Source organism: Anser anser (assembly GCF_964211835.1).
Source record: "Anser anser genome assembly, chromosome: 1".
NCBI lineage: Eukaryota > Metazoa > Chordata > Aves > Anseriformes > Anatidae > Anser > Anser anser.
The window spans coordinates 35598682-35613761 of NC_139720.1; positions in this window are offsets into that span (position 1 = coordinate 35598682).

Here is a 15080-nt window from a genome sequence, read left to right on the forward strand (position 1 = left end):
TTACTTCATACAATCATTTAGAAGCTGTAGAGTACTACAGATATAATGGAAAAATTGTATAACTGGTAAACATACATGTACTAAATAATGTAACATATAAGTATGTGCAATAATGCATCTTATAAGTCAGAATATAATTTGGAACCACTAGAGATCAGGGAGATGTTTGTTTCTAGAGGGAATCTGACAGCATTTCTTGTGGTTGCCTTAATGAATAAAATCAATCATTTTTTGCTCCTAGTCCAATTGCATACTAACTGCAGATTGTTTCATGGCTCTAATGGGCTCCCTCTCCTGACACTTTAAAGGGATAAAAAGGTTTTGTCTTCAACCAGAATTGAGCCTGCATCATCTGAAAGGTCCTCTACTATTACCTCAGGAAACTTAGCCCTCCAGCTATTGACGTGAAAGTCTTTCCTTTCCAGGCTTATCAGTAATCAGAAGGAAAACAGATGCAGAACTAAATAGAAAGCAAAACTCTTGCCCCTTAGAGATTGTCTGGTGGGACTCACGGCCTGAATCATGGGTTAGGGCACAGGACCCCTGCTCCATCTGAAAAAGCACACAAGTAAACAGCCACTGCAGAGATAGTTGTTTTAAGCAGTCCTGCCTCAGCACTACCCATGAGACTGTGTTCTCTCTTGTTCCACTTGCTCACAGTTTGTCTTTTCCTTCCCTTAAATCTGATTTTCTTACTGATATATTGGTGTGGAACTGCTTGATCTCATCACTGATCATTAACACCGTGTTTACCAGAAGTGTCTGCGTAACTGGCCTCATGGCACCACTGACAGGTATAAGAAATATTTCAGCAGAAATATATGCGGTAGCAATGTAATAGTGCCCATTGGCACTTGGCTGATTTTCTTGCCCAAAGGCAAGATGAAAAGTAATAACTAATTCAACAGTAGATGAAGATTTAAGATTTCTCATCATTTCTTTTTCTTTTTTTTTTTGAATATTTAGATAAAATGCATTTTATAGCTGCCAAAAAATTATAGTATATACCACAATTTGCAGTTCCATTACCCAAGATAAATTAATACCATATGACAAACCGATTCGACAGACTTACTTTGTTATTATTACCTGTTTCAGAATTCCCAAATAAAATCAGTCAGCTGCAATGTATGCTCTGTCTCCCAGAGCTCCACTACTTCTCTTGGTACCTTAAACACAAACGATTGTTGGAAAGAGAAGGGTTATATTAAAGCTTCTAAATATCATACCAGATAATTAAGTTGTCTAAAACAGAGGTTAGAAACTTATTTTAGGACCTTCCCTATATTAGCACTTTGGTAATATTAGTAGTTAATGACACATATCCTCAAGGGCTGTTAAATTACTTTACAAATAAGTGTCCAGGAAATAACATTATTTGCGTTTTACTGAGGAAATTGAGGAATAGAGATGCTATTAAACCAAACATAAGTAGTGAATCTAGTATGAGACCAAAAACAACAGATGATGGCACAGATTCATTTAACAGCACTTCACTGGATCAAGTTAGGAGTACAGTCAAACCACATTCCCTTCATGGAGGTAGAGAGCAGCCCAATAAATATGATTTTGTCATTATTGCCAGTCTGTGGCAAACAGTCACAGACTTTTCATTGCCCTTAAGGTGCTGGGTCTGAGGACCTGCCAGGGTTTTTACTGGCATGAGGTGATTTTTTTCTGGCTTAGCCATGACAACAGTTCTCTAGGAGTAAAGTAGCTATTGTCTAAATTTGTTTTAGCTTAGCTTTAGTTTATAATAACAGCAAGTAGTCATTCTGTGGGGATTATACAATTTAGGACACCAGTACAAAAAGTGATGTGGAAGAGTGATCAGAGGTCCCAGACCAACGGGATGATATTTATACCAATGAAAATGGGCACCCAGCAGTCACTATATCAGTGTAGCCTTGTGAGTCACGTAACACCAGTTCAAAAAAAAAAAAAAAGAGTAATCTGGAACCAATGAAAATAAGCAACATATAATAAGACTGTGTGAAGAAAATGTATAAAAATGAATCCAAGCAGATGCAAGACTGAAGAAGAAAACCATGTTGAACAGTTGAACATCAACACTCCATTTGACAAAGACCTCAGGAGTCTGATGACTTGACCAGCACCAAAAACAACACCACCATTTTTCTTCAGGAGTACCAGAGAGTCAACCTTGACAATAGAGGTACATTGAAAGGATGAAAAAAACACCGGTCAACAGGGGGAGATAATAGGAATTTTTATTATAAAAAACTTTAATGCTATTGATGAAGATCCGGCTGTTAAAACATTAATTGGACTAGCAAAAAATTTTTAACTATTATAAATACCTATTGTAAATATATAAATATTACCTATTATAAAAATTTTACATATACATGGTGTTAATGCCTTTTGCTCATAACTGAATTTTGAGTGCAGTGATACCGACAATCCTGGTCAGATCCAAAGACACATGGACTGCCATACTCTACATGGTTTCTTAACCCTTCAGTTCCATTCCCAGAGTGAAACAGGGTATGTTCTCCCAGAGCTCATAAACTCCCTGCCAGCAATAATACCTCTATTTCCAGACTCAATTAGGAATTCTTACTCTACATTTGGAGGAAATTGCACTGCTTTCAACATATAATAATTATGGAACATTTGAATGCAAAACTCATTTTCTAATATGAAGTATCAATAAGTAGCATATCCATTTTCAGAAGGAGGAGCTGAACTCCTGGTCAGTTTGTTTCAAAGATAATAATCTGTGAATTGCAATTCCACAAAAGGGATTTCATCCTTCCTGATAATGGCTCTATCGTTTTCACTGTTAAAATATATGGCATTGTTGCATTCTGCCCACTCTGGAATGGTTGCATTTCAATGACAGGTGAAATAATATCCTCCCTAATACATACACCAAAAAAACTACCATGTTAATGGACTGTCATTTTTCTTATTAGTTCCTTTCCAGACCATTCTTCATAAAGCAGAGTTAGCACTTTTCAGCTGTCACATTACAGAATATCCTTTTTCTCTCTTATGTTCAGTGTCACAAAGTACCTACCATGGCAGATTAATTCTGTTCAGTAGTATGATGCCCCAGCAGGAACACTGGAAAAAAAACACCCAAGATTTTTCAAAATTATAGCTCCTGCAACAGCAGCTTTCTTTTCTACAGAAATTGTGATTTCTCAGAAAGTAAGAATGAGAGTAGAAAATTATTGGTAATGAAACTAAAAAAAAAAAAAAAAAAAAAAAGCAGACTTAAATAAACTCAGGATTTGGTAAGTAAAGTCCTGGGCAAGGGAATAATGGGGGAAACGATTGTTGATTGTTGATGGCAACACATATAAAACCAAACAATACTGAAGTTAATACAGTTCCAAAATGGAAGAGCAGTAAGAATGATATGAAATCACAGAGCACTCTCTAAGTAATTCAGAAACAAAAATGAGTTGTCCAAAAAATAAAGAAAAAGAAAAAAGTTGCTTAGAATGATTAAGAAAGTAGTACAGAAGCATATACAGACAAAAACAGGAATGGATAAGTGCAAATGTGTAAAATTAAGTAATGGATTATAATCTGGCAAAAGATAGATAAGAATAAAACAAACAAACAAACAAAAAAGACTTTATAAAAACATTAGAGAACATGGCAAGGCAAAGTAAAATTTCTTGAGCTTTATGGAGAAGGTGACCTATTGACAGAAGACATGGTGAAGGCAGAAATGTCTCGGGCTTTTTTGCTTCCTTTTTCACAAAAGGGTTAATAGTGATCAGATGCTTCACAAGATTGCTATTAACATAGGGATGTGAACATAGGCCAGTCAAGAAAAAGAACACATCAGAGAATATTTAGGTATACAGAAAAGGTACGTATATATTCAAGTCACAAGGCCTGAGGAAATTTATCCTAGAGCAAAGCAATCTTTGAATCATTAGTGATTATCTTCTAGACCTCATGGAAAACAGATGACATCTGAAATGGATGGAGAAGGATAGGTATTGATCTTACCTTTAAGAAAAAGAAAAACAAACACTTGGGGCATTAAAGATCAGTAAACATAACTTTGTTATGCAGAATGATACCAAAGCAAATGATTAAGTAATCAATTTGTAAGTACCTAAAAACAAGTAACATTAAGAATCCACCACCCATTTATTGAGACAAAACCATGACAATATTTGTTTTTTCTGGCTGTTTCTTGCCCAATGAACAGAGAGGAAGAACAAGCCAAGCAGCATAGGAAGCTCGGGAATACTTTTGCAACAGTCACTCTCTCAGGAGAAAAAGCAGGAGAAACAGTCTGCCATGACATTCCCCCAGGCACTGAAAGATTTAATAAGCATGATCAGTGCCTGACATTTTAGTTTTGCCTGAACACAGATGTATTGTAGGTCAAAGAGCCATTTTTAAGGCAATTATCAGTAGGCTGCATCACACTGGAAGATGGTATTAGGTGGGAACCACACTTCTAGACAGTGTCTTCATGAACAATGTGAATTATGGAAAGGAAAAGCTGCTTATAAAATTTTGGATAAGAAAGCTGAGAGGGACTGCAAGCATTTTGGAGAGTAAGCCTAAAATTCAAAATAATCATGATAAATTGGTGAAATGGGTTGAGACTGATACAATAAAATTCAATAACAACACTTGCAAAACACTACAGGAGACTCAAATGCACACATATCATAGAATCATAGAATTATAGAATGGCCTGGGTTGAGAAGGACCTTAAAGGTCATCTAGTTTCAACCCCCCTGCTCTGGGCAGAGTTGCCAACCACTAGAGCAGGGCTGCCCAGAGCCACATCCAGCTGGGATGACGTGGGAAAGAAATGCCTATGTAATTACACTGCAAAAAAAAAAAAAGGGATCTGGGAGATAGAAGAACCCCAAACTGGACACAAGTCAACAGTGTGCTGCTGTTGTAAAGAAGGTAAGTCTAATTTTGGGATGTATTACTAGGAGTGTGGCATATAAGAAGACAAGTATCCTGGTCTACAAGGAACCACAGAGGCATCCGCTTGAGTTCAGTTTTCAGTAGCACACTTTCAGAAAACACAGAAAAACCAGAGAAAATGCAGAAGGTGGCAGTAACAATGAAATGGTCTAGAAAAAATCAAACTATAAGAAGAGATTGAAAGAACAGAATATTTCTAGGCTGGAAAAGTCAAAAGGAAGAGCAAGATCAGCATCATTGCTGTTCCGTGGTCTGACACAATCTTCATGGCTCAGCTGACTCCTCCTGAGTCTGTCACATTTTTTTGTCAGTTAATAAATAAATAAAATAATAATAATCTAGACTACATTCTTCCGTATTACCAGCAAACCAATAGCTGGGAGAATTAAAAGAGAAATACCTCATTTGCTTTGACAAGACAACTGTCCCATATTTAGACTTTTTCACCTAAATCCTAATTTCTTTCAACTCTTCTTAATAACCTTGTGCCTATAACATGTAAATTAATCTGCCTTTGTAAAAGCAGAACTAAGCATCATCACTGAGATTTAGTTCAGCACATGATTTATTAACTGGGTCTTTTACGAGCATAAGCTTCTCTGTAATTTTTAGGATTAGATACTTGATAATACACTTAATTCTTAAAATATGCAAGATAAAAGCAAAAGTACAGTCTGTTATCAGGAAGCTATTCTAAATCAGCTCCAAAATCATATCAATTGGAATGACATTTCTCATCTGATTTCCACTTTGAAGCTACCTTACTCCAATAGTACCATAAACAAATTGTGCATTTTCACAGAAGTAACCTTGCTCATTAGTGATACTTGAGCACAGTAAAGTTCCTTACAAGATTTGAGGTACGTGGTAATAACCCCCACTTCTTATCAACTTTTTCAGTAAGTAAGGTATTTCAGCTGGGAGATCATATTCCCGTGTTTATGTTGGAAGATGAAGATGGAGGAATGGCACTACATCATCCTGTATGCAATGACCTAGATGTAGCATCGAACCTTTTTCAGTAAGGATAAAGTCAAAAGGAACATGTTTTTTGTTCAGGTAAGGATTAGATAAATGCTGGGAAATTTGCAGATCAAACCCCAGGTGCTAGACATGGACAATCTGCAAAGCTGACTGTTTCGTCAGGTAATGGTGTTTCTCTTCAGATATTTTAGGGTAAGCCTGTATTTTCTTTTCAGTTTTGGTTTTACTTTGTGGGAAAGAGTGTCTTCAGATTTCACAATATACTTGACATGGAGAAAAGTCTTCTTCCTACCTTCTGGACATCTGATTAGGACAGAGTGGGGACCCACTAAGACATGTGAATAAGAACTGGAAAGTTATTTTAGAATTTTGGAAGTAAATTTTGGTTTTCTTGTATTGTTGTTCTTCTCTGAGCTGCTTTCTGGTATGATAGCACGTCTAGCACATCTTCATTATTTGGTAGGGAATCCAAGGAAGACAGAGGTATTAAGTAAATAGAAAGACAAAAGCAGTAAGGTAATTGTTTCAAATGGAGGGAGGGGAAGATGAGAGAGGGTGGGTAAAGAAGATGGATATCATAAATGCTCCTAAATCTGGTTGTTTCTTTCCTGATAATCAGGGATTCTCCTATCCATAGTTACCAGTGCAGTGAGCTCCACATTTTATGAGAATTTGAAACATACAACTATGTTGAAGGAGTGAAAAAGCTCTTGAAATAATGCAATGTTATCAGCTCCCAAGCAGAAAGCCCACAGTGAAAGGAAGAATGTTAGGAGGAAACAGGCTGGATCTTGCAGCCAAAGAGTGGTGAGGCTGTTGCATTTCTGTGACCAAGGTCCAGTCAACAGTGAGGCTAAGCATGGATTCACAGTAGGCACGTGTATGCACTTCATGTCTGGCCACAGAGATAGCACACGCAGTATTCACACAAACACAGACAGCAGCAGGACTTAGACACCCAGTCTGCCCAGTAACTGGCCCATGTAACCCCCAGTATCCTCAGCTAATAGCACCTGGGAACATACAAGCCCCAAGCATCCCAACTAGCAAACTACTCAAACATAAACAGCCCTCCCATTATCCCTTTATTTTCCCCACTTCCACCTCTAGACATCCCGTAATAAGTCTTGTGCAATCCTGAAATGGTCTTCCCTTGCAGCCCACAATGTGCTCCATACCCCTAGTCAGCAATCCCACCCTCATCCAAAAGTTAATCCATCATTGAGTCATCTAGATGGACCCCGGGGCTGAGGGTCTCCTCCTCCAACAGCCCTGGCAGGCCATATACAGTGCCTTTCTTCCTCTGAATCCTTAATTTGGGTTCCCACCAGCCATTGGGCCCCTGTGCTCCTACAGGAACCTGAAGATAGGCCCGTGATGGTACTGGGAGTAGCAGAGACAGGGTATTATTTTGGATCTCCCATCTACCATTGCCTCTTTGTGCTCCTTTTTGCACAAGCAGACCAGCTTTTATCACATAACCAAACAGAGGGAAGACAGTCAGTGACCATGTTCAGAAATGGGAGGGAGGTAGGCAATTAGGCAGGAGAGAAGAACATTCGGGAATATAAAGGAGGGAAGGGGGATCTGCAGAAAAGCTGAAGGTTCTTCGACAAAAGCAGAAGAAAAGAGATAGGGATTTAGGGATTTGGTTTAGTTTTGAAAACAGAGAAAAAGTCTGTCCCCCTGAGAACATTTATGGTTTGAATAGATGCTTGCTTGCTTTCCTAAAACATGCAGTGGGAAGAAGCTCAGACTGGTGTTTTGGAGTGTTACTCATCCTAGTTACTTCTCTAAAGATTTGATTGGGATTGGAAAAGCAACATATGGAAAAAATAAAATTCTGAACCATTACTTGCAAAGAAAATGTGGGACTGTGATATTTATACAACATCGGAGATGCCCTACAGCTCACACCAAAGAAAGCCAGCCAGATGTTTGCCGATTTATACATGCCTCATGCCATGGCTCTTTGCAGCATTTTATATGTAATGGAGGAGAAACCTGTACAAGTGAAAGGCAAACAAAAGGAAAGTGTAATAGAAACAGACATTTTGAGCAATTGGAGAGGGAAAAGGTGTCAAGTTCATTTTGTCATAAATTTTTTTTCTATACTAATCTTCCCTTTTTTTCTCATTACACACCCTATGAAAATGCTAATGAGTGTTGTTTTTTGTTTGTTTGTTTGTTTTGTTTGTTTGTTTTTTTAAATCTTGTGAAGTCTCCATCCCTGAAGATTTTTAAAACTAGTCTATGAAGATCTGAGTAACCTGGTCTGACCTCAGACCTTGTTTTGTGTTAGAGGTTGCACTAGGGTATTCTTCCAGCCTGAGTTGTCCTGTGGTTTCGTGATCCTCAAAAAATTTGGTACATCAGAAAGTTAATTTTAATATCTGAAAGCAGCCAAGGCAGCAAGCAGATTTTGGAAAGTTTGTAAGCATATCATGTCTATGGATGTCTCTTAAGCATATCATGTCTATGGATGTCTCTTTCTGCAGACAATCAGTTATGACTGTGACATAGGCATTCCACATAGATGCATGACATAGAGGTTTGGGGTGTTTTTACTTCAGGAACTTTTGAATTTGAACCAAAGAGTCTGTTGAGCCTGAATTCAAATTATCTTAGAACGTCATTTTTGTGACATCTGTCACAATATAAATGTCATCACAGTATGACACAAGAAGAGGGTGAGTTTGGGGGAGGAGTCATCCACTCAGAGGAGTTGTAAACCTCTTTATCATACAGGGATGAGGCAACAGATCCTGGACATGTATCAAAAGCTCTTCTCTTGACAATCCACTATGAGCAGATTCTTGCTTTTTGAGGCTGCCATAACAGTGTTGTTGCAAAGTTCATATTTATATTATTTTTTCCAGTTCATTGTGACCTCCTGGGATGGGCTCTTCTGTCAGCTAAACCTACTTTCCACTATTCAAGCAGCAAGAATGTTATGACTGACTGCTGGGGGGAATAATGCCTATGCTTGGGAGCATTCCATTTGCAGAAATATGGTGATGGTGGAATTGCCACTTCCCATGGCTTCCTATTTAGTGTATTGGATAAGAAGAAAAAGTTCACAGTGATGTGATGAAACAATGCTGAAACAGCGTGTAAAGTCAGCTGAGAAAGATGTACTCATGAAGAAACTCCAAATGCTTCTTGGGAACTGTTTCACCAGCAATAGGAAACACAAATGAAAAGCTGTAAACATCTCCTCGCTGCAGCTGAGTAAAGCTCAGATGTAAATAAAACTATGCTCCTGCTGTCCCTATTTAATTTGGTTAGGTTATAGCATACTGTGAATAGCTCATATTTTTATTCTAACTTTCTTTAGTCCTACCTTAAAAGTCTCTGTAAATGTGGAAGAGAATCCAAGAGATATAAAACAATGAAAGAATTAAGAACAATAGGAACAGTTACTGACAAAAAAAATGTCCTTTCCATAAATAAAGCATTATGAGTATTGACAGGAACAACAAGGCTTACTGTGTACAAGATTCTGATTTCCATTCAGGCGAGAAATTGATGCCCTTTAAAAGCATCCATTCATGACATGGGAGAAAAATCTCACTATGCTGAACAATCAGCAGCTGGTGGGATGCTCAAATGTCGTGCTTTCTCCGTTAGAACATGAAAGCCTTGAAGAGTAAATATATTAAAAGTAATATAGAGTTAAGGAGTGTTTTGTGGTGTGGGAGATTTACACTTCTTAATGTTGTCCTGAGAGCAAGGTTATTCTTTCCATTTAAATTATGGCCATGGCAATTAAGAGCTATGAATCAGTTGAGAAAGCGTTTGGTACTGGTGTATATATATATGCACCAAGAAAGTCTAAGTACACTGCCTTAGTTGGAAAAGCATATCATTTTTTTTCTAGAGGCTCTTTCTTGTCTTATTACTTATCATTTCAATTGGATGGTTGCAGTAGTACAGAACTTTCTTACAATGGTGTGGAGTGCCTTTATGGTTGCCTGTCAATGTGTGTTTTTCATTGCTCTTCTTCAAAGAAAGCATATTATCTATTAATATATATAGAAGGATTTTGCAAAGACAATACAGAATAGGGAGTTAAAAATATTAGAAGATGAACATATGGAACATTAAATACATGTATGTAGATCATGAATCTATTTTATACACTGGTGTTTAGTCTTTGTATATTAATTTCCCACTCAGAATCTTTAAATCCTGTCAAATTAGACAATTTCACAGCTTTCTGGAGGCCAATCTTTTTCTCTAGCAAATCTGAAATTTATATTAAATATGAGTGGATCAAATAATGGTACATATTTTGTTGGTCAGTTGTGATAATTATTAATATATTAACATACATTAAAGTACATCAGTTCACATCTCATGGACTGAGGATATTAAACATTGCTGGGGTAAATGAACATTAATTGGAATTTGAGTCTCATTTCTAATGTTTTTATGAAAGAAAACAGGAAACTGTAGTGATGATGTAACAAAAAAATCCCCATTTACTTGTTAAACATTTTAAGAGATTCAATAGTTTTCTTGCTCTTAATATTTAAGGAAATAATAAAAGAAATCTGTCTTAGTGCTTTTGGCTACCCAGCTGATTATTAATGGTCATGGGATTTAAAAATGTCTGCCAATCCACTGAAGTGCTAAGTGACATTTAGTGCATGCAAATAATGTCTACAGATCACACTCTGTGCTTCTGTCGAACAGTAAAGGGTCATCTCAGAAGTGAAGATGGAAAAATTCATGTTCATTCTACCCTTTGGGACAAATCTGCCAGCAAAATGTGTTAATGATGACTGCTTTGAAATACAAACATCCATACAATAGAAATTTGCAAGATCCACTGCAAAAAAATATATATACGTGAGTTGGAAAACACTTTCTGATTCACAGCCAGACCAGAAGGAATTAGTCCAGTTTGTATTGCTTATTAACTCTACGGTAGATTTTCCTCTAGCCCTGGAAAGGCTTACTAGAACCATATCCAGCACATGGATGATGAGCAAAATACTTCCACCCCCATCCTCAAAAAATTGTGTAAAAAATACATAACACTGAGTACCCACATTCAAATACTCCTACTGATTCTCATATCTAACACAAGATTGCTGTGATGACCATCCCCAGTTTACCGGTAAGGTATGGCACTGTACAAAGCATGTGTATGGTGGGAAGGACTCTTATTAGTGTGATAGGACTTTTTGTTAGCTAAACACACTCATTAATTCTGCTATCTGTCTCTTCTATAAAGTCAAAAGCATGATCTTCTGGAAGAGCTTTCTGCAAGTATACTCCAAAGTTAATCATAGAGAGACTCCTTTCAGAGCGGCTGCACCAACTCTCAGGCACCAAAGAAACTTCTGCATCACTAAGGGTAGCAATTTTTCTTGTGGAATCCATTCCACGTACTGGAGTGCACTCCACAGAGATATCACACCACCTAGAAAGCACCCTAGAAGCAGCACAGTCCCAGGGTGAATGCAGACAAGTGAACTCAGATGTATGCCTGCATCTATATAGTGCACACAGTGATTTAGATCAGTCATTGACTGTAAATGCACATTTTTAATGGAAATACTTTAAAACTGCTGGATGTGTTTTTAGGGGACTGTGTTTATTTTATTTTAATTTTTGTGGTGGAAGGACAGCATTTGGCATATTGCATCTGATAAATTGTACATATTAGATTAGGTAAGGGATGATTTCATTGTCACAGAAAATCTCAATTTAAGTGCAAGCCTCTGTGCTTTCTACTTCAGGGACATAGAGAGCTATTTAATTGGTTTGTGTATTGCTTGCTGATTTTTGATACTTTAATAAAACCCTTTGGCATTACTGTGGTTTCCCATTTCCTTACAATTAAGCAGACTACAAGTCTTTAATACAAATCAGAACTTTATTAAACTTGTGAATATATGCAAGAAGAAACTCTGAATCAATGCAGTCCAACCTTCTGATTGTTAACAAGATGTAGAAGGACTTTAAAAATTATCAAATCATGAAACAATGTTTAATCTAAAAAAAAAAAAAAAAGGAAAAGAAGAAAAAGTATTAATTAAAACTAACACACAGCTTGTAAATAACAATTTAAAATTTGCTGCAGGCAAACTCAATGGCAGTGATCTATTTTCTTCCAGGCTCCTACCTTTTCTCTTATGCACAATGTGCAGTCATCCCAGAGATGAATAAGTGAGGAGTATTTCCTCTGTTCCTCTTGTAGTTACTTGAGCTCTACATACCTTAAAATATGTGAATGTAGCCAGTAAATTCCATACCTGGCTACTTGCTTCTATCCTACCTAGTGGATTTACAAATACTGTACAGCAGTAAACTTCCTAATTCTCTTTGCTCGTATTTTGAAAAATTTTAAGGAATCCAGAGCTAGGGGAAATTCAATTCTTCCGCAAAAGCTGACATTACAAGGTGTCGTATAGATAGAATAACCAGAGAAAAATCTCAACCTGAGATGGAAATTAATTGTATTTTGTTGCGCCTTTCAGCTGCAGCAGGCTATATATAGGTGCCTTTAGGTCATTTGGATTAGGCCATTTTTTTTAGGCTGCCTAGATTAAGTTGAGAGGCTTGACTTGCACTGGCACAATGAAGGACCACCACTCCTGCATAAGTCAGATGGGACAGTCACATGCCTGCTCGATAGCTTGTGAAGACTTAAGTCTTCCTGAGGCTGGCCCAGGAAACAATATGCCATATGAGGCTGATCCTAAAGATAAATTATCAATAGTGTTGAGATTATCTCTGAAGGGAGCAAAACCCATGTGCTTGCACAAGGATGTGTTGAATCAATGGCTGCGATGAAAGCATCCTGAGCACCTGCTCTCCTTTATAGACCTCTGCTCCACAAGCCTGCTCAGGTTTCCATGCTCTCATTACTCTCAGGTCATGAAGATAATGTGTTCTGCATCTCTTTTTAATACCTCTTTGAAGATTTGAATGTCAGTTTCATACTCAGGCTTCAGGGCAGCATGTCTGGTCCATCTGATCTCAGAGGACCTGGAAAGGAAAGTTAAAATCCAACCCTTTTCTTTTAAAGGAAAGAAGTATTCTCCCTACTTTTTTGTACAGTACATACCCACACTGAGGAGGTGAGACTTTCCACAGGGAGGACAAGGTGAGGGTGCACAAAGGAATTCAGGTCAGCAGCCACTGTCTAAACTAAATAAACCTAGCTGTAATGATATGGCTGAAATTTAAGAATATCTGGTTTGTAAGGATATCTGATTAACAGCTATTCAGCATATTAAAAAAAAAAAAAAGACATGGGAAAAGCAGTGGATTAAACATATACATATATCAAGTTTAAAGAACAGTACATAATTGAGGTCACACTAAAAGCCAGAGCTCTTATGTCTGACTGATGGGCCACTGAAGGAACTGCTCAGACATGACCTTGGTCAGGTTCAACCAAAACTGTGTAACTGATAAGCACGGGGGGGGAGAAAGAGGGGAAAAGATAATTATGTGAAAGTGCAAACTCTGGGATATTTCAGTGGGACTATGGAACCAAGCTAAGCTTATTAAAATATATTTCAAGGGGATTGAAAGAGCCTATGATACTTAAGGGATGTCTGGGAAAAAAAGAAAAAAAAAAAAAGGAAAAGGGAGAGATCATGGAGGAACGGGCATTGGAAAATTGGAGAAGGGTAAGGATACAAGGGGGCAGCTATGTGCAAGCTGATTTCTGGTCAATACACTTGCCTATCCAAGTCTGATCACCACTGCTTGGAAAGCCCCAGGGTCATAGACTGTAACTGGGAAGGGGATCAGTGTCCAAGCAAGGATATTGGACTGACTTGAAGTCCACACTATCAATCAAAGGAATATCAGATGTGTTAGTGACTGGAAACTGGGAGACTGAGGGTGTGTGTAGGCCCCACTAGCAAATTTCGATCCTGATCAAACAGAGAGGAAGGAGGGATTTGGCAGTTTGTGTTGTGCATGGTTATGTGCATGCTTTGTCTGTTTCTAAGTAGGTCTCCAAAGGCACCAGTCTCCAGTCTGCATTAAGCTGTGTGGCTGGCCATGTTTGTGTTGTGTGTACATTTGTATCTCCAATTTGTATCTTCATTTTGTAGCCTTACTACAGGCTGATCCTGGAATTGGGACCAGCAGCAGACACGTATGCCAGACTGGGAGGAGAAACCCCATGTGTTTAAAGACTCAGGACACAGCTTCCCTTAACACTAACAGAAGACCAGCTTCACAATGCAAGTTCTTCTGTAGACCAGTTTTGCATGCGTACGCCAATGCGACTTTATGATAAGGAGAAACCTGTCACTGCTGGGGATCTGCCAGCATTAAGGTGAGCCAGAAGGGTTCCCAGTCCACAGCCAAGCTATACCGGCTGCTCTGTGTGTGGCCACAGACATTCTCCGCAGATGACCAGGCCGGTCACTGCTGCCTGTAGTGATTGGGTCAATAAGGAACCTGGATTTGAATAGAAATCCTTCCAGTTGTGCTGAAAATATCAGGACTCTTTCCCTCCCCCACAGAAGAAAAAGGTAGTGCAGTCTAGTTTCATTAAAACTGCAACACATACATACCCAATTACATACCCAATGAAAGGGTTATTGGGAAGAAAAAAAAATATATATTCCTCTATTACTATTACAATATAAAATAAGAAATAAAAAATAAAGGTTGGAGAAAAAAAAAAAGAGAGAGAGAGAGAGAGAGCTCAGCTTATACACATGTAAGGGTAGATTTCAAAAAAAACCAGGTTTGCTTATTACCATGTTATTGATGGGAGTACAGTGTAGTATGACAGAGCAACTCCCCCATCACGTGGTCTGGACCACAGACCCCATTACACCTACCCCTCATCAGATCTCTGAGCAGTAAATCAGCTCGTGCTGTTTAGCAGATTACTGTTTCTGCTCACACTAGCTCACTGAGAGCTGGCTCAGGCATCTCTACAATCTGCTGTGTAGATGCCCCAAAGTGCACACAGATCAGCGCATGCTGCAGTATTTAACTCCTCAGTTCACACTCTTAGGTATTCCCACCGCATTTTTTTGTTGGAAATGTGAATGTAGCATGTTGACATTCTAAGTCTACAAGCACCAATATTTCAAACAAACTCATTTATGCACTTAGTGGTTGATCCACAGCCCACTAGAGACAATGGGAAGACTGCCATTAACTTC